Source organism: Bombina bombina, chromosome 6 (assembly GCF_027579735.1).
Source record: "Bombina bombina isolate aBomBom1 chromosome 6, aBomBom1.pri, whole genome shotgun sequence".
Lineage (NCBI taxonomy): Eukaryota > Metazoa > Chordata > Amphibia > Anura > Bombinatoridae > Bombina > Bombina bombina.
Window position 1 is genome coordinate 574,667,073 of NC_069504.1, and position 21,686 is coordinate 574,688,758.

At 35.5% G+C, this 21,686-nt stretch overlaps 1 protein-coding gene across 1 annotated transcript in view; it reads right to left on the reverse strand.

Annotated features, from left to right (window-relative positions):
* Window positions 1-17,257, reverse strand: part of THSD4 (thrombospondin type 1 domain containing 4) — a 1,326,695-nt gene extending 1,309,438 nt beyond the window's left edge. The window contains exon 1 of the mRNA XM_053717542.1: window positions 16,981-17,257. The gene's annotated coding sequence lies outside the window, so the exon portion shown is untranslated. The remainder of the gene's footprint in view (window positions 1-16,980) is intronic.
* Window positions 17,258-21,686: the final 4,429 nt, after the last annotated feature.

The window sequence follows — 21,686 nt, forward strand, 5'->3', positions numbered from 1 at the left end:
AATAGGCAAGGATATGTTTTTAAACTATCTTAACAATAATAGATTTGGTATGAGATTTACATCTGACTGGAGTAAAGAAAGAGTTTGCTACTTAGACCTTGTTTTGATTGCTGATAGACAAAATGGGAGAGTCATTACAGACCTATATAGAAAACCGATTGCGGGCAATGCTTTATTGCACGCCAAAAGTAATCACCCAAAATATGTCATCAAGGGGATAATAAAGGGTCAAATGATGCAAACCAGAAGGAATTGCTCCCAAGATAGAGATTTCGTTAGAGCAAGGTCAGAACTAACAGAAAGAATGGTAGCTAGAGGTTATAATCGACAACAAGTAATGAGCATTGGAGAAAAAGTGAGTAAAATGGACAGGAAAGATCTCTTGAAAATAAACGAGAAAACAGATAAGAAAGATAGCAGACCTCTCTTTATTACCCAGTTCTCAGATCAGTACAAGGATGTCTGTGACATTATAAATAAATATCTGCCTATAATCTATGGAGATAGTACCCTAAAACCAATAATTGATGAAGGCTGCAGATTTGTATATAAAAAAAATAAGTCGTTGGCTAATATACTATCTCCCAGTGAACTTAAAAATAAGGAAAGGGGTGCAGGAAGTTCCTGGCTGCATGCACAGAGCATAAAAAACAGTACATAGGAATGACAACAAGGGATGTAAGAACTCGTATTCGAGAGCACATCTCATATATAGAAAATGATATATCATGCTCTGCTCTTGCATCCCACTTTATAGAGGAACATGATCAGGATTTAAGTACCTTCAGTTGCTCAGCCATTGAACACATTCAAAAGTCACACAGAGGTGGTGACAGGCTGAATACTCTAAAAAAACAAGAGGTATATTGGATTTTTGTATTTAAGACATTAGTCCCAGAGGGATTTAACTCAGAACATGACATCATTAATTGCTGGAGTAATAAATAGTTACATTTAAGAGTAGTATAATCTAGTAACATTTGGCCTATAAACCCCAACTTTCGTTAGTTCTATATATGGGAAGTTTAAAGCTAAAATTGAGTCAATAATAGTATACATATATAAACAAACGAGACTGCATAAAAGTAACTTTCTAGATATCTAGCTACTATAAGGAAACTAATGCTAAATAAAGGCTATATAGCTATATTAAATGTACCATAATACCTATGGGGTTGCTGTGGCATAGTGCTTAAAGGATTACTGTTTTTTTCCTTTTTCATTACACAATAGTAACATGTTTTATATCATTATCATCTATTAAAACGTAGTAACCTATATTTTCATAAAAACGAAGCTTACAAACCTTATATTTTTAATAAATCTTACCCGACCATGACGTCACCTTTTCCAGCCCACCCTTTTCGGCATTGTGTGTATAAAATCAGTAACCAATTAAATTTCGATCCTATGCATATCATTAACAGCATAATCCTTCCTAATAAGCCTGCGCATCAATTCGGCTAAATCGCGCCTGCGCATTTCTAATAACAGAAGCCGAAGTTACCCACATCTATTTACATTTTACGCTTGCGCATTGGAGACAATAATATATTCAATCGGTTATCCAGACTTTGTGCATATTATACAAACGTCTTATCTCTTGCCAAATATAAGAATAGTAGTTTATATTATGTGTTTTAATTTTTTATTAAAAAAGTATTGGGAATTTAAAAATCTTTATTAATGCTATACAACAGTAACTTATTGTTTGGGGATCATAATTGTTTGCGATCCATTTAAGAGTTTGTAATTTTAGCTCGTTTGTGTCAAGGGAGATTCTATTTGGTGTAACATACTGCAAATTATAATATAGCTAAATAAAATTATTCAATACTGTTTCCAAAATAAGTATCGTTTGCTCGTTTATTCTAGGGCGATTCTGGAAGCGTTCTTAAGATAAGTACTTACGTTATGTGCGCAGCTCACTCGACTGCTGCTGATAGATTCCACTTGCCTAATTCAACTGCAGATGGTGACGTTTCTTGTGATGCTGCGCTAACTCGCGCATGCGCAGTACTTCAGAAACACGCCATCTTACAACTGCAGTTGTCAGCACGGATTGGGAATCCGTAACGGCTGACATACAAGTAGGTTTGGAAAAAATTTATATTTCAAACTTAATTATTTTCAAAAGGGTACATATTTAATAAATAAGATACATTAGAAAATAATAGATTTATACCTATACTACAATGTTATTTGACTTTTATTTATGACTACAGTGTCCCTTTAAGTCTAATGCCTCTTAACCCAAAGGTTGTGAGTTCAAACCCGGCCTCAACTGCTGAAAAAACTTTTTCTGTATATGATTTTTCTATATGTGTCTTTAATAGATGTGTTAGAAGTTGGCGTTGTAAATGACTAAAAATGAGTACCTTCTTTTAAGTTGAATTTGCAATTCAACACTAGCTGTGTCTTTCTATAAAATGCTACATAAAGACACTTATAGGATTAAGATTAACCTATGTAAGTTAATAGAAAATTTTTTTATTTTTTTTTTCCAAGCTGTCAAGCCGATTGAGGTTAAATCCTATTGTATACATTTGATTGGAGTAAATGTTTGAGGGCGTATACCTGTACACAGGTAAAAAGGCTACAGGTGTAGACGTTCAGGTATGGTCTATGATTAAGGCGGTCAGGATCCGCCGAAACATGTAAGACTGAAACCGGACCTCACATCAGCTCCTATGGTTTTAAGTGTGTATGTCTGAAGTTTTTTGCAACAATTGTTTGTGAAAGAAAATTACAATAAATTCACAGTGTTTTGGAAGTATTGGATGGATCCGCCTCTTCTTTTCTACTGTTTAACCCACCAGTACTGTATATAGTGAGTCAGTGACACAGTCTGACTGTAATCTGCCGGTGAGATGGCTGGCCTGACCCTACCCGCCCCAGTACTTTATAAAGTGACCACAGTAGTCTGTGACATGGTCCAGCCACCCCGTATTATATATAGTGGTACTGTATAGACTGACACTATTTACCCCCACCCCCCATGCTGTAGTAACAAGGTCTGTAATTTACTGGTTCCACAAACACACACACACACACACACACATACATGCATAAATACACACACAGTCACATACATACATACACACACACATAAACACCAATGGGTAATACAGAAACACTAACCACTGTAGTCAGAGACACTAGCGAAGCATCAGGTCACACTCACATGATATCAGTGCAGGCAGTGGCAGGTCAATGTTTTTTAATGTTAAAAAAAAAAAAAATATATATATATATATATATATATATATATATATATATATTTGAAGCTGGGCAATTGCGTACTCTGCACCCCCTGTAGTTTCATCCCTGAGTGGAACTGTTGCTTTGAAACCTAGGGTCCATACCACCCCTTAACACGATTAGATGCCTACAATTTGTTTTTTCTTTAAGCTAAATGTTCAGATGTAGTACTGTATGAGTGTGATGAATTTCCTTGTGAGCTCTACTAATGGTTTAGGTTGGAAGATACAAGACATCACACCAAAATTAAAAAAAAAATTATCAAAGAAAGTAAACTTGGATGTAAGCTATTAGTGTTGTGCAATCAGTCATTTTATTTGCAAACTGGTATGGTTTTTCAGTCCAGAGACATAAGTATAGGAAAGACCTTCTAAGCATGTTTTTGCTAAACAAATAAATGCTGCTACAAGGTTGATTACTATGCACAATCAGGGCTGGACATTTTCACTAGCCACTACTAGTAAGAAAGAGCAGATGACTAATAAAACATGGGATTTTGTCCTGCATTTAAAGGGCTATTATAGTGTTAAAATGGCTTGCTCTAATTGATTAGAGCAGTGATTTTTAACCTTTTTTTTTGCCGTGGCACACTTTTTTACATTAAAAAATCCAGTGGCACACCACCATCCCAAAATTTTTAAAAAATCACACATTGTAGCCTAATACAGCATATATATATACACATACACACAAACACACACATACTGTATGTATTGTGCTGTTATGCCATGCCTCCTACAAACTACCCCTGCACTGGGAGTAAAAAACAAGCAAAGTTTAAAAAATATGTCACACTGTTGTCAGTCTGCCGTGGCACACCTGAGGATCTCTCACGGCACACTGGTTGAAAAACACTGGATTAGAGTATGTAATCTTAACACTAGTGACACAGTAATGCTATGTGTTAATTCTGAAAAAATGGGTTAAACACATAGTTAAAGTCCCACTTGGGACCTCCAGGTCTGGAGCGGAAAATGCTGTTGATCCAATAGGCAGCACAGGTTGTAGACTCAGCTGTGTGACTAGCGCTGCTAAATGAATCAGCTGCAGTTTCTACTTGGGGTCTGAAGCGATCTGTGGGTCCCAGGCAGAATGTTAACCTTTGCAGGGGTTTAACAAACAGCATTAAAACGTTTCTAGTGATAAACAAAGAATAAAAAGCATAGTGTGTATCAGCCTTACTGTAGTAGCTGTGCTCAGCTGCATAATGTTCCTTGAGCTGCATGACCCTTTAAATAACTTTCAACAAATATGGCATAGAAGCAGCAGCATGCCCATGGTATGGCTAGTTCAAATTGCTAATAGGATAACATGACTTTTAACAAATTGTAAACTATATAAGAATCTATACATAATGTATTTTTAATGATATGAGCCAGTCGGCATCATTGTCCTCTAACTGGATGGACAGTAAATCGTCAAGTCAGAGGTTTGTCTGGACAGCTGTAATTAGCCATATCATATCTTCAGCTCTAGAGTCTTTATCTGTAAAGCTTAGATAAATGAAAGAGTGCTAAAAGTCAGCCTGCCTTAGCTCTTACAAAATCATGCACTGGGATTAGCACCTTTTACAGAACTCTTGGCCTAAGTATTTTATTCAATAGAGAGGAAACAGTGTATACCAGGGCTCTCCTTACTCCATCATGGAATGATGCAAGCAGCACAGGATTTAGTTATATTTCTCCATATGGCTTATAGTTACTAAATCAAGTAATCCAGCTAGGATCAAGCAGAGAGGTCCAGCACCCTAACTGCATTAGATAAGCAAGGTGCTGGTTACAAAAACACACAGAGTGCAATGGCACAGAACATAGTGTTGGCATAATTGCATTTCAGAACCAAAGGAAAGTAGTAAAACTGGTGTTGTATGGGACAATTAATATTTATTATATTTTTGGTATATAAGATTCCCTTTTTATTTCACACACACAATACATTTTCAAAGTAAAAAATGCCAAAACTTTTCTCATGCTCAGACATCACTCTGTCTTGTGTGTCCTTAAAGGGACATTAAATTATTATTGTTATTTTTCATTATTTGCTGCATCTTAAAGAGTGTGTTATAAAGCAAAAATAAACATATTGTGATAAATATGTTACTTATATAGGCAAAATGATACACTTGTAATAATGTTAATAAGTTCCTATCCCAATATAAACAAATAGTGCAAATCTGTATTTAAAGAGATGATAAATATTCTGCTAAATCACTATGCACGTAAGTAGTACCTCACTAGCTCTATCATGTGTGCACACCTTAATATAGATCGCCAGCTATACTTTAAAGGGACATTAAACACTGAATTCATTTTACAAGAATAGTATTGAGGTGATGCCCTACCTTCCTCTAGTCATGGATGCCGCCATGTTGAAATCTATCACTACATACAGTGCTGATCTGTTTGCACATGTGCAACAGCTCTTCTTCAGATACCGGCAGTGTAACCTAGGTTCTAAATTGGCAGCACTTATAAGGGAGATGCATGAAATGTATTTAGTGTCTATTTAAGGATCATTCAGTAGTAGAATATCACTTGATTATTCCAACAAAAGTTAAAAACATGTAACATAAATAAAAGCACCACTATATCTATATATAGATATATACACACACATATATACATAAATATACATTCAGGGTATTAATATCAAGTCCTATGCTACTAGTCAGGCTAAAATATTACTTGCCACTTCTGATCCCACCCATCCAATGCACATACCCCACACCACCAACCCTTTGTATATATTTAGCCATTGAGAAACACCTTAATGTGCAGTGATTTTTAATACTTTTATATTTGAAACAACAACACATTAAGTCCTTTTAATACAAGTATTAAAAAATATATTAATTTGCTGGTCATTTGGCACAGTGTATAAACAGTAATTTATCTCCCTCTCACATGATGCAAAGCAGGCAAACCAGGGCATGTTCCATCTAAGTAAGCAGGGACTTAAAACAAAACTGTATATCGTCAAATTTGCCTTTTTAAATTTTGCATGGGTATTAACCTGGACAACTAAGCATGGATGGCCTTTAGCTTGATAAAGGGGAGGGGACAGTCATTTAAAATAGTTACGTTTGCCCTCTGACACTGTCACATTTGAAAAACTGTCCCTGCAGTTACTCTGAATACAAAAAACTTAGTAGCTGCTTGCCTGAGTACATAATCCCTTTAAGGGTGTTAATGCTAAAATGAACTGTTCTATGGGTATGGAGTATTTTTCTATTTGCCACAATTTTCCTTTAAATTATTTTTTTAAGCACATTCCCCTACCGTCAAAGTATCTTAAAGGGACAGTATACTTGATTTTTTTCATTATTGTTTAAAAAGATAGAGAACGCCTTTACTACCCATTTCCCAGCTTTGCACAACAAATATTGTTAAATTAATATAACATTTAACCTCTTAACGGCCACAATGTACCCTGTATATCGCTAGTCGTTAAGTGTTTTTGGTTCTAATAGTACAGGGTCCTGCCACCAGCGACTCTGCTATTATACCTTCTTGCTGACCACCGGGTCCCGTTAAGTGGTTAAACCTCTGAATTTCTGAATGTTTCTAAGGCCCTGCTTTTAACAGCTAGACAGTGCTAGTTAATGTGTACCATATAGATACCATTGTGCTCATTCCTGTGGAGTTATTTATGAGGCAGCACTAATTGGCTAATAATGCAAGCTTGTAAATAGCACTGATATAAGGGGCAGTCTGCAGAGGCTTAGATACAATGTAATCATAGCAGTAAAAAAGTATATTAATATAACTGTTGGTTTTGCAAAAAAACCTGGGGAATGGGCAATAATGGGATTATCTGCCTTTCTAAACAATAACATTTTTTGGGGGTAGACTGTCCTTTTAAAGGGACAGTATACACTAATTTCCATATAACTGCATGTAATAGACCATACTATAAAGTATAATATGCACAGATACTTATATAAAAATCCAGTATAAAACCGTTTAAAAACTTACTTAAAAGCTCCCAGTTTAGCTCTGTGAAAAAGTTTGCAAGAACACCCACTTTAACTGGAAAATAACAGACACTCTCCCTCCCATTTCCTCTGCATATAAAATGACCCTTTACACAAACAGAAGCAAGCTGGAGTAGGTATACCTCAATCCCTAGTACTAGCAGCTTTAGTTCCTGATTCATGGTGTATAATTATTTATGCAAATGTTTGTTAATGAGCAGGGCTGGTAATTTTTTTCACAAAAGGTGGCCACCTTATGCCTTTTTAACTACAACAGAGCTGTGGATTGTGGGAATTTAGCTGTATGTCTCCAGAAAAGATTTCTTAGTTATGTTTGCAAATAAAACCCATATGCAAATTGACTTTCTCAGAGCCCTAAACGAACACATAAAGTTGATTTAACATCAATATTTGCCTTCTAATAGTTATAAGGTTTTTAGTTACTAATGTAAAAAATACTGAAGCAAATAATTAAAGGAGACAACATCAATAGCTTATGTATTACATATAAACATAAAATATATACTAACTTAGTCACTACAGGGTGCTACTGAAACATTCTAACTTGATAATTGCTCTTACTTAGGGCCAGATTTTCCAAGGATCGCTGTAACTGCAGAGAAATATTCATTTCTGTGTCGCCAGTCTCACAAAACTCTCGCTAGGTGAAATGTTCTCACTGTACAGACAAGTAGCAATGCACCTTCCATTGGAAAATATAGGGTTCGCTGCCTTTTAACAGTCTGGGCACTTTGCCAGTGAATGCAAATCTGAGCATTGTGGAAGGGGCATAATTTAATGGTATGTTTATATATAATGCGTGTCTTTGTAATATTTTAGATAATCTATATGCAAACTAAGTTTTCCAATACATGCAGTATATTTCTTACAATTGTTGAGTTCGCCACTGTGAGACATGTAGTTGTGAAAATGTTCACCTAAGCTAACGTGCATTGTTTATAACATACCTGCAAAGTTTCCTCATTGTTTCACAGGCTACTTCCATGCCTATATATTTGTAACCGTTGTTAAAGGGATGTGAAACCCAGATTTTTTCTTTTATGATTCAGATAGAGTATCCTTTTTGAAGGAGCGATAATGCACTACTGGGAGCTTGCTGAACTTTTCAGTAAGCCAATGACAAGAGGCATTTATTTGCAGCCACCAAGCAGAGCTAGCTACCAGCTCCACAGCCTACCTAGGAATGCTTTTTTAACAAAGGATACAAAAAGAACAAAGCACATTAGATAATAGAAGTAAATTTGAAATGTTTCTAACATTGTATGCCTTATCTGCAATATAAAAGAGAAATGTTGACATACATGTCCCTTTAATAAAGAACAAAAATAATAATAATAATAATAATAATAATAATAATAATAAACCTATAAAAGCTGGGGACTTGTGGGTATATTGTTATATTATGCACGAAAATATAGTGTTCTATTATATTTATGGAACCTCTACAACTGCACAAACTGCTAGTTCACACTGTACTGAAAAGGGCTTACTTCTAATCGTGATCACAACAATGTACAAAACATATTTACTTACTTAACCAATTCATTACAGTGTGAACTTACAGTTTGTGTTATTGTAGTGGTTGCATAAATACAATGATAAAAAGCCACCTTATTTTAAAAACAAGATTTACATAGTGCAGTGTTTAAAAAAAAATACAATATTGTAAACAGAAAAACTTGCTTCCACTGACTTCAGTGGGGTATTAATTTCACATACACAAAATGTTGTTAATAAAAATAAAAAAATATGCCAAAAATTAAAACCACATTTTCTATTAAAAACAAACTTACTTAAAAAACAGTATAAAACACACATATATACCGACAACCCCACCAGCTTATTATTCATGAACAAGTTCACTAGTGTATTGAACAAAAAGCGTTTCAGTTCACGCATGTAAATTGTTTTGTCATGCCACACTCTCTAAATTGCCGATTTACATTAAACCATTGATGAGCACGGTGATGCTGCTTTGAACATTCCACCTCTGGCAGAGAAGCCTCGCATCCCTACCTTCCCACAGTCATCCAATCCGTTCAGAACATTCCACCTTTGGCAGAGAAGCCTCGCATCCATACCTTCTCACAGTCATCCAATCCGTTCAGAACATTCCACCTCTGGCAGAGAAGCCTCGCATCCCTACCTTCCCACAGTCATCCAATCCGTTGAGAACATTCCACCTCTGGCAGAGAAGCCTCGCATCCCTACCTTCCCACAGTCATCCAATCCGTTCAGAACATTCCACCTCTGGCAGACTAGCCTTACATCCCTACCTTCCCACAGTCATCCAATCCGTTCAGAACATTCCACCTCTGGCAGAGAAGCCTCGCATCCCTACCTTCCCACAGTCATCCAATCCGTTCAGAACATTCCAACTCTGGCAGAGAAGCCTTGCATCCCTACCTTCCCACAGTCATCCAATCCGTTCAGAACATTCCACCTCTGGCAGAGAAGCCTCGCATCCATACCTTCTCACAGTCATCCAATCCATTCAGAACATTCCACCTCTGGCAGAGAAGCCTCGCATCCCTACCTTCCCACAGTCATCCAATCCGTTGAGAACATTCCACCTCTGGCAGAGAAGCCTCGCATCCCTACCTTCCCACAGTCATCCAATCCGTTCAGAACATTCCACCTCTGGCAGAGAAGCCTTACATCCCTACCTTCCCACAGTCATCCAATCCGTTCAGAACATTCCACCTCTGGCAGAGAAGCCTCGCATCCCTACCTTCCCACAGTCATCCAATGCATTCAGAACATTCCAACTCTGGCAGAGAAGCCTTGCATCCCTACCTTCCCACAGTCATCCAATCCGTTCAGAACATTCCACCTCTGGCAGAGAAGCCTCGCATCCCTATCTTCCCACAGTCATCCAATCCGTTCAAAACATTTCACCACTGGCAGAGAAGCCTTGCATCCCTACCTTCCCACAGTCATCCAATCCGTTCAGAACATTTCACTTACAATTTTAAATCCGAAGGGGATGGAACATATCGCTATTGTGATGATGCTTTGAACATCACGCTCAGTATCTATTTCTATGATAAATGTAAGACAAATCAGTTCAGTAATTTTGGCTCTTGTCCTGTTTAAATATTCTCATTATATCATATGACTAAATGTACTTTTTACACACGTTATTACCCCAACCTCCACAAATAAATGAAAGTTTATAGAATTTGTAGGTTATAGTGCAGACAAATGTAAAAAGCATTTGAAAAACAACAATTAACATAACCCCCCCCACCACCACCACTTTGAGTTGTTGCTGAATAATATTTTCTGCACCTGAAATGAGTATAATTGGTTTGTTTCTTCCATAACTTTAGAATTGTTTTTGTTACAAATAATGAGAAGAGCAGGGAATGAACAAAAAGGGCTGAAGAATTTCTGCTATGAGTAGCTACTCCTCTGTGTTTTTCATTATTACTCCTTATTAGCACTGAGTGACTTTAAGGCATCTACAAAGTACATACTGGTTTAAGCTACATTACATTACTACAACTGAAATAAACACTTGATGAAGCCAATACATTATTCTATAGAAATGACACAGAACAAGCAGATAAATGGGGATAACATTTTTAAACTACTTTGAGTAATAAAGAGACAATGATTAGGAGCACTCCATTGAATAGTGCTGAATAAAGGATATATTGCTCTTTAAATCAGTCTGTAAGTTTGTCAGCTGGAGAGTCACGGTTGCAGCCACTTCAAAAACACAGGCCTGGGTGCTGGATATAGCTATGAACAAAGAGAAAGACAAAGGAAGGGCGCAAATCCCTCTAAGTGTAGTATGTAAAAACCAACAAGGATTTATTAGTACAAATGCACACTCACACTTAAAACCCTCAAACGATATGAGGTATGTAGAAGCACATAAAACATAGGATTCCTCACAGCGGAGTCAATAAAAGTCACAGAGCATCTTGGAAATCTCAAGCAATCCAAACAGATTGTCCCATATGAGTAGGAGTCTATTCACAGTTAGCAAAGTGTCTCATAAAAATATAAAAACACAACATTCAGTGTTTAAAAGCACCGCCACAATACCGCATCAGCTTGACGTCACAACGATCAGCAGTTTTGCAGCCGGCGTCGTCAAGCTGATGCGGTATTGTGGCGGTGCTTTTAAACACTGAATGTTGTGTTTTTATATTTTTATGAGACACTTTGCCAACTGTGAATAGACTCCTACTCATATGGGACAATCTGTTTGGATTGCGGGAGATTTCCAAGACGCTCTGTGACTTTTATTGACTCCGCTGTGAGGAATCCTATGTTTTATGTGCTTCTACATACCTCATATCGTTTGAGGGTTTTAAGTGTGAGTGTGCATTTGTACTAATAAATCATTGTTGGTTTTTACATATTAATATGTTCTATTAACGGGACAACATATTGCAAAAATAACTCTCTAATTTGTTACATCATGTAATTTTAGCACCACCACTGACCTTGCAAGTTTATGTGTTTAACTCCCGCAAAGGGATTGAACATATAATTAAAGTATTGCTCATGAGCCAGAGAGAATTGCTACCCCTGAGCATACATGGCTGTTGAGCCAATCATCAGTAACAATTGTGTGACCCCCTAAGTTCCATGCCTACTGGGGCACAGTATTTCTCTCTGGCTCCTGAGCAATATGTTAACTATGCGTTCAACCAGTAGTGCTAAAAATTATAACAAATTAGAGCATGTCAATTTTGCACTGCAATGTCCCTTTAAGTAAGGCTAAACAACATAAGCAATTCATACACCATCAATCTAATATAATTCTTTGCTTATAGATTTTGATTTAAAACACCTAAAGCATAATAAGAGTTAAATATAAGAGACTGGCTCCTAAAAAATAAAACTACAACTATTTTTTAAATTGTGTTCACCTATTTTTCTGTGTTAGTGTTTTCATAGTAACCTAAACCTCTAGCGATTTAGTATAATCATTACCATATTTTGGCTCGCATTCCAGGAAAACCATTGATATCTATTGTTTGTCTTTAGAATAAATGTCATTTTTTACATGATAAAATAGTAATTACTAAAACAGGTGATAGAATAACCATGTGATTAAGAATGTTTACCATTTTACAAGACCAAGACTCAGGAGATTGCAGATAGAAAAAAAAATATAACTTAGTTTGTTGCATATTAACTTGGATAAAACTTCAATTTTAATCAGCAAATTGACTTTGGCATTGGTGGATGTAAAGATTACCTACAATTAAAGGGATAAGTTAACACAGTCAAAAATGTTCTAATTCATAGGGCTTTCATTTTTGCACAAATGTCTCTCTGTAATTATATGTTAAATATCTAGAAAGAGATTAAACACAAAGATAAAAACTTATGAACCAAGCACACTTTTGAGCAGAAAGCAGTCAGTGATTGTCTGTTTATGTTATTCCTGATTGGCTCACGGCCATGTCCTCATTAGGTTCTGCAATACCTTTCAACTCCCAAAAAGTACTTTAAAGGGACAGTCTATTCCAGAATTTCTATTGTTTAAAAAGATAGATAATCCCTTTAATACTCATTCCCCAATTTTGCATAACCAACACGGTTATATTAATATACTTTTACTTCTGTGATTATCTTGTATCTAAGCCTCTGCAGACTGCCCCTTTATCTCAGTTCTTTTGACAGACTTGCATAGCCAATCAGTGCTTACTCATAAATAACTCCACAGGGGTAAGCATTATGTTATCTATATGGCACACATAAACTAGCACTGTCTAGCTTTGTAAAAAATGTCAAAATGCACTGAGATAAGAGGCAGCCTTCAAGGACTTTAAATAAGCATATGATCCTACCTAGGTTTAGCTTTCAAAAAAAAAATACTAAGAGAACAAAGCAAATTTGATGATAAAAGCAAATTGGAAAGTTGTTTAAAATCACATGCTCTATATGAATCATGAAAGTTTAATTTTGCCTAGACTGTCCCTTTAAATCTATATGATACTCAATTTTTTTTTCTATGATCCATCTGAAGGAGAATGTTTCAAATGTGCATTTTATATATTTGGGTTCTTTTTTACTATTATTATTTTTTAAATATTTTTTTAATAAATGTTCTTGTGTTGAATAAAAAACAACTTTTTCTGTGTGAATTATCCCTATCAGACAATGAGCATCTGGATCCCGGGACCCAGAATCACACAGACACTTCTGGATAATTTTACAATAATTTTACACAGCTTTTACGTAACATTTTTCACAAAAACTTTTAAAGAGACATGAAACACAAAATACTCTTTCATATTTAAGACAGAGCATTCAATTTTAAACAACATCCCAATTTAATGTTATTATCTAATTTGCTTCATTCTTTGAATCCTTTGTTAAAAAGCAAACCTATGTAGGCTCAGTTGCAGCAATGCACTACTGGGAGCTAAATGCTGATTAGTGGCTGTACATATATTCCACTTCTCATTGGATCACCGGAGGTGATCAGCTAGCTCCCAGTAGTACCTTGCTGCTCCTTCGTCAAAGAATACCAAGACAATGAAGCAAATTTGATAATAAAGCATACAATTTAAAACAACTTTCCAATTTTCTTCTATCTAAATCATGAAAGAAATAAAATAGCTAGGGGTTCAACCTCTTTGCAGGACATTCATACAGTAAAAAAAAATCTTAATACGTTTTTATTGCTGAATTAGCATATCCCTTTAAGACCTGGTATCTCACACACTAACATCACACAGAAGGAACAAAAATACAAGATTTCATAGTGAAAAGGAGGTTTAGCGACCTAAGCTTTGGTGAACTACTTTAGTCATAAATGATGTACTGAGTTTTATAAATCTAACAATACTCCATGGAAAAAATATACGAAAACATAAAATATTTTTACCTAAATATTAAAGTGATCAAATGAAAAAAAAACCTTATAATTTAAATTGCATTTTCTTCAGAATTTGCTTGCTAAATATTATGATTTTATTACAGTATATCTGTATAAATGTATGACAAACTCTGGCATTAAAAGGGACACTAAACCTAATTTTTTTTCTTTCACGATTCAGATAGAGCATGCAATTTTAAGTAACTTTCTAATTTACTCCTATTATCATGTTTTCTTTGTTCTCTTGCTATCTTTATTTAAAAAGCAGGAATGTAAAGCTAAGGAGCCGGCCCATTTTAGGTTCAGCACCCTGGATAGCGCTTGCTTATGTGTGGCTACATTTACCCAACAATAAGCAAGCGCTATCCACGGTGCTGAACCGAAAATGGGCAGGCACCTAAGCTTTACATTCCTGCTTTTTACATTAAGATTGCAAGAGAACGATGAAAAAATGATAATAGGAGTAAATTTGAAAGTTGCTTAAAATTGCATGCTCTATCTGAATCATTAAAGAAAAAGAAAATGGGCTTAGTATCCCTTTAATGTTCAGTGTATATGAAGGTGATGCATTCATTTTGATGCCAGCTGATGACGATTGCTGCACATGCCCACAAGAAACGATGCAAGAAATAAAGCTATACTGATTCCTCAAACTCACACATATATTTATATATATTAGGTGAACACAAAAAAACTATTTTAAAAAGTCAACCTTAAAAATGTATGTAATGGAGGTATAAAATGGGCTAAATTGCTACTTACATAAAGTGCAAATGGTCACCTAGCTCTCTTACCCTGGCAAACTGGTGACAAATCTGATTATGACTGTAGCTGCAACCAAACATGTCCAGTAGTGTTCAAAAATCCAATTGCCTGGTTTTCTAATAACACAACTATTACGTTGAAATGTACACATTGAATGCAGATCAAGTCAATATTTAAGGTCTGAAGATCAAAAATTCATTGTCATAAAAAAAAAAAAAATCACACAAAACCTTTAGGGGCTTTCTTTTTTTTTGAGTGTTTCTAAAATTCTTTGAGGCATCACCTCACAGTACTATAGAGACTTTATCTCACCAGAGTGGAAATATTAGATCATCATCAGGGCATAAAAGTGAGATCTGATACGGAAATATATTCAGTATTTGATTAAGATGTGTAAAAGGGTTAATATTCAAATAATTCACAGACTAGTAGTGCACACTTAACAAGTCTGCCCCTGAGGCATCCAAGCAAAATCTCAGAGCATACAAGACACATTGTGGTACTCTTAAATGATGCAAATAGGCAAACTATTGCAGAGCTGTCCAAATGTGGTCCTTAACTGCAGAAAAAAAGCACAATATGTCCTAATCTACATGATTCAAAATAATGAATTTGTGTTTAAGAACTGAGATCCTGCACTTCAAGGCTAACTGGGCAACTGGAAAATCCTAGCATAAGTTATTAAAACATTTGTAAAGTAAATGAAAATCAATTTTCTAAACACAGATGCTGATTCACCCGCATTCAGGAAGGGATAGTCTTTTATTCTGCCATATCAGTTGCTCTCTCACTCTAGAAGGTTCATTGGAAAAGTAATCTCAAAACATTTCATAGGACTTGTGACATTTTAACTCAATGATGGCCCGAGGGAGTTAATGTGAGCTAAATAACTGACAACCTCTTCTCTTACTTTCAGATATTATCCTTTCTGTATTTAGGATGTCAATTGGATGCTTTAGTTAACAATTGTCACATTTATTCCTCCCAGAGTAAGTGTATACAGTGGAAATGACACTCCATATACAATTATACAGATAACAGACACTGTTTAATTCTTCATAACCTCAGAAATAAGAAACATTGGATTATAAGAGCAGGTGATCAACTAAATTGTAAATGAATAACCCTATAATTATTGTTATACATTGAAAAGGATTTAAATTCCAACTTGTAAGAAATAAAATCTATTTTTTTGTATTATTTTTCATTCTGCAAAGTGTAAATCCTGTCACATTTTAACAATTCTGATTTACAACAATGGTAATGTGTGGAATTTTTAAGCAGATTCTTACATTAAAATTAGACATAACCGCCCAAAGTTATGCAAGAAGGCTTATTAAATTCAGGATTTATCACTGCTTTTAAGCCCTTAGGCAATGCAACTCGCCTTTACCTGTCTGAGACGTTAAAAAAACACCAGGTAACATCAAAAAGAAATAAAGCAATAAAATAACTGGATGATAAACGTGATATCACTGCAGCACCATCAGATCCAGAGGGGCCTACAATACATATATATATATATATATATATATATATATATATATATATATATATATATATATATATATATATATATATATATATATACATATACACAAGTGACTGAGAAGTAAGGGTTATATATGTCATGAATTTGACTCTGACAGCAACAAACTACATAAATTCATTATATACACTGACTGTAACTGAATTTAATTTTTACATTAAACTACACGCATGTATTGCAAACTCACAGCATTACCATTAGAGTATATTAACTATAGAAATGCTGACAAATAGCAATATATAAAACTTCATATCATAATATTTATTTTAATTATGTGTATTAACAATTACAAAGTATATAGAAGTTTACACATAAGATTGATATAGTAGATAGATAGATAGATAGATAGATAGATAGATAGATAGATAGATAGATAGATAGATGATAGATAGATAGATAGATAGATAGATAAAGTATGTTTCTATATGCCCCTGTGGAAACAAAAATCAGAAAGGGAAAATCACCAGGTGCAGCGAGAAAGGCAGACAGGGTGCAGGATTCCCTTTCTTGAGAGTTTCCAGGCTATGGAATGAGAGATCAGCACAACATGCATCTGTTTACCTGTGCTGGGAACGTTAGCCTGCGCAGTTAACCTCCAGGTCTGCTCACTCTTTTCAAGTCTCTGTAAATCCACCAGTTCACAAGCTTAATCCAACCAAAGTAAAGTTGTTGTTTTATTCCAGTAGGCGAAAACGCAAGATCCCTCCAAAGGAGGGGACCTGATAAGAGAGAAAGTGCATGCAGGTTCACTCCAGTTCCCTGGCAACTCCACGCTGTGGGAAAGGAGGAAGCTGTCTCCATGCAGCTCCGTCCCACGAGCGCTTTACTGTTCAGGTTATTTGGGAAGTGCACTGTCAACTTGTGAGGGAAGCCCAGAGGAAATATTGTGCTCTCTCCTACCACCTGCTGGCTCACTCAAAAAACTCTTCAAACATTACATTTTACTCACATTCTTCTGAGTTTTGTTTCTAGTGAAGGTGCAATGGAACGCGATATTTACAAAGATATATGTCTCACCTTTTCTTTTTTATGCTCTAGACATTCTCAGTTTTATTTTACAAATATATATACATCATAGGACCTGAAGTTCTGGAAAGGCAAAGTTTCACACTTTAAAATATCATACGCACTTAAAACGTAATTATTATTTGTTTAATTTACTTAGAATTCGATTCAGATGTTATAGATAAATCAGTCCCTTAATAAAAGGACATTCTAGTGTAAAAGTAAAATATTTTATTAGAGACATTTATTTGTTAGCAGACTCATTTTTACATTAGTTTTCACATATTAAAGAGAGCTTTCTATTTATGTAACATATTTCTAACGTCGTTTATGTATAGTAAATATTTCCTAAATAATGTTTTTAGAAGTTATTAGATTTTAGCAGAACAAGTAAGAATACTATAGAAAAAATGTCTGCATGATCTATACACCTGTCTGTCAGTATGTCCCGTCCTCTGTCTGTATATCTATCTATCTATCTATCTATCTATCTATCTATCTATCTATCCATCTATCTATATCTATCTATATCTATCTATCTATCATCATATAATCTATCTATCTACATCCTCTGCTCTATCTACATCATCTGTTTCTCCATTTCTTTTCATAATCAATAGGGCTATAGCCTGGGATATTTGTTGAAAAAAAAAAATACTTCCCAAATGCAGAAGACATTAGGCAAAAAAAACATAATAATAATAATAATAATAATCATAATAATCATAATAATAATACTAATAATAAAAGCTGGACATTTTAATTGTAATGCCCCAGCTGTTCTGTTACTGCCTCAGCATACCTTTAGATTTGCATTGCCCTTTAATTAAGGGGAACAAATAACCAACATAATATACATCATTATGTATCATTTATTTAATCAGCTTTTTTCTGGAATTTACTTAAAGGGACATAGCAATCAAAAGTGAAATGTACATGAATGCATTTCAGTTTTAAATAGAAATATATTGCAAAGCTGTTTTATATTAGCAGAAATACTTCTAGTAAACACTATTGCTGTTTTAATGGTCTATGCACATACTAAGGGCTAGATTTATCAATGCTGAGGCGTACAGGGGCGCGTATACGCACCCCTGTACGCCTCAGCTCGCCTGTGGCGGGGCGAAATTACCCGCAGGTAATTAACATTGCACACGAGCGCAATTTTGCGCTTGCGTGCAATCCCGCCCCCTGCCCGCACACAGCCAATCACGCGCGGGCAGGAGCTGTCAATCTCCTCGGTCGGACTCGACCGAGGAGATTTCATTTCGCCACAATAGAGGTGGCGAAGATCTTAAGGGAAGCAGCGGTCTGGTGACCGCTGCTTGATAAATTGCGGAGAGCAAGTTCTTGTGAGAACTTGCTGCCGCAGGGGCTTGATAAATCTAGCCCTAACTCTATGCATAGACTGTGCACAAGAGTACAAACTGTGCATGTTTATAGAGTCAGCTGCGGCTTGGATATCACAAATTAAGCCATTGCTGTTATAACACACTGCCGGTAGCTTTCTGAGTAGGTGCAATGCTTGTGATGAGGGTATATGGGGCATACGCAGCATATGTGGGTATGCCTTTGAAATATGGGTTTTACTAGAATAATTTTTGCTTATACAAGTATGTTGTACAAATGCTTTAATTGAAAATTGAAATGCATTAATTTCACATTTTTACTATATACCTTTAAATATGATGACATTATTGGCTCCTACATGCAGCTTTGCATAGATTGGTGCAGCAGCTCTTTAACCACTGGGCCCAACTGGCCACAACCAAAGGAGTTAAAGGGATAGTAAACCCAAAAATGTTCTTTTATGATTCAGATAGAACATACAATTTTAAACAACTTTGCAATTTACTTCTATGATCAAATTTGCTTCATTCTCTTGATATACATTGCTGAAAAGCATATTTAGATAGGCTCAGTAGCTGATGATTGGTTGCTGCACATAGATGCCTTGTATGATTGGCTCACCCATGTGCATTGCTATTTATTCAACAAAGGATATCTAAAGAATGAAGCATATTAGATAATAAAAGTAAATTGGAATGTTGTTTAAAATTGTATTCTCTACCTGAATCATGAAATCATTTTTTTGGGTTTAGTGTCCCTTTAACTGCTGAGTTATACTTTGAATACATTAACAATTGTGTTTCCCAGTCGCGCAGTATGCTCAAGGAAACTTGAAGAGACAGTGTACTGTAAAATTGTCTCCACTTTAATTTGTTCCTAATAATCTATTTTACCTTTTGAAGAGTATCTAATTGTTTGAAGATCCTTTAAATTTATTTTTTCATTTGAAATAGCTGCTTTTGAATGTTGAAACCATTACTGAATATATGAATGTTTGTATGCTCTGTAGAAAACATAGAAACATAGAAACATAGAATTTGACGGTAGATAAGAACCAAAAAGGCCCATCAAGTCTACCCATATTACATGTTACTTTTTCCTTAGGATAGCCTTATGCATGTCCCAGGCATTTTTAAATTCCTTTACAGTCTTTGTGTTTACCACCTCAAATGGAAGTTTATTCCATGAATCCACCACCCTTTCTGTAAAAAAAAATGCTTCCTCAAATTTCTCCTGAATCTACTACCCTCTAACTTTAGATTGTGACCCCTTGTTTTGGCATATAGAAACATAGAATTTGACGGTAGATAAGAACCAAAAAGGCCCATCAAGTCTACCCATCAAAAAGTTATGTAAACAGGAAATAACAGCATACATTAAAGGGACATTCAAGTCCAAAAAAAGCTTTCATGATTTAAATAGGGAATGTAATTTTAAACAACTTTCCAATTCACTTTTAGCACCAATTTTGCTTTGTTCTCTTAATATTCTTAGTTGAAAGCTAAACATAGGAGGTTAATATGCTTTCTTAGACCTTGAAGACTGCCTCTAATCTGAATGCATTTTGACCACTAGAGAGCATAAGTTCATGTATTTCATATAGATAACATTGAGTTCATGCACGTGAAGTTACCCTGGAGTGAGCACTGATTGGCTAAAATGCAAGTCTGTCAAAAGAACTGAAATAAGGGGGCAATTTGCAGAGGCAAAAGGTGTATTTCTATAACATTGTTGGTTATGCAAAACTGGGGAATGGGTAATAAAGAGATTATCTTTCTTTTTAAACAACAAAAATTCTGGTGTTGACTGTCCCTTTAACCTCCAAGTGGGAGTGGTAAAGAAAGAGATATTTTTGTATCTGAAATAGCTAGTTCTCCTTATTGAACTCCCCAGCATTGAAAGGACAGTGTTCTGTAAAATTGGTTTCCCCTTAATTTGTTTCTAATTAATTGTTATCCCAGCAGTAGACTATATAATGTATTGAAAATCATCCATTTTTATTTTTTTTTTGTACATGAAATAGCTGGTTTTGTTCTTTAACACCACAACCCATTAAGGGCCTGGTTACAAGTGGAGAGGCATTTAACGCTCCCGCTTGAGTGCTAACTACGCTAAAAGTAAACTTTTTGTGCGTGTCGGGTAGTGCTCATATTACAAGTTGAAAGTAAACTGTAAAAAGCCAAACTTTGGATATTAATAGCGTGATAAAGTATTCCCCCATATAAGTCAATTGAGCAGAACATTACATGCAGTATTATTAGCATTCTGAATTGGGAAAGGGTTCAGTTCTAATATCAAGCCCTTCCATCTCAATCCCGGCTGATTAACTAATAAGAAATACTTGAAAAATCTACACGTATACAACACTTTACAGCGCTTCGCTAATGCAGCGCTCTGTGGAGATGAAGTTCAAGCTCCAAGGATTTTGAAATAGTGATGTAATCATCGTGATATTGCAAGAAAAGTGACTGGCACCATTTTGTTATGCGCTGTTCACTCTGTTTACAGCATTACAGTGCAATCTGTGTCTGGCACATTTTACTACAGTAATTGTCACTAGTTTGCAGGTACAGTATTTATTGAATACTAATAGAATACTGTGCTGGTGTTAAACTAAACGTAGCGCTATTATAGCTATTATTAGCGCTGCAGAATCTGTTGGCGCTCTACAAATAACCGATAATAATAACAATTATACCCCTAATATATGTTTGTTCAAACATGTTTTCAAGTTTTTAAACACACTGGCAAGTGAAAAGAAAACTAAAACTGCCTTGTTTCACTTTAAGGCGGTTTTCACTTTACAGCGGTGCTCCGGTCCCTAACCTGCTGTATGAGTGGGGTATATCTGAATATAAAGAAGGAAAACAGATTAGGACCAGACATACATTGAGGAAGAGGACCACGAGTTA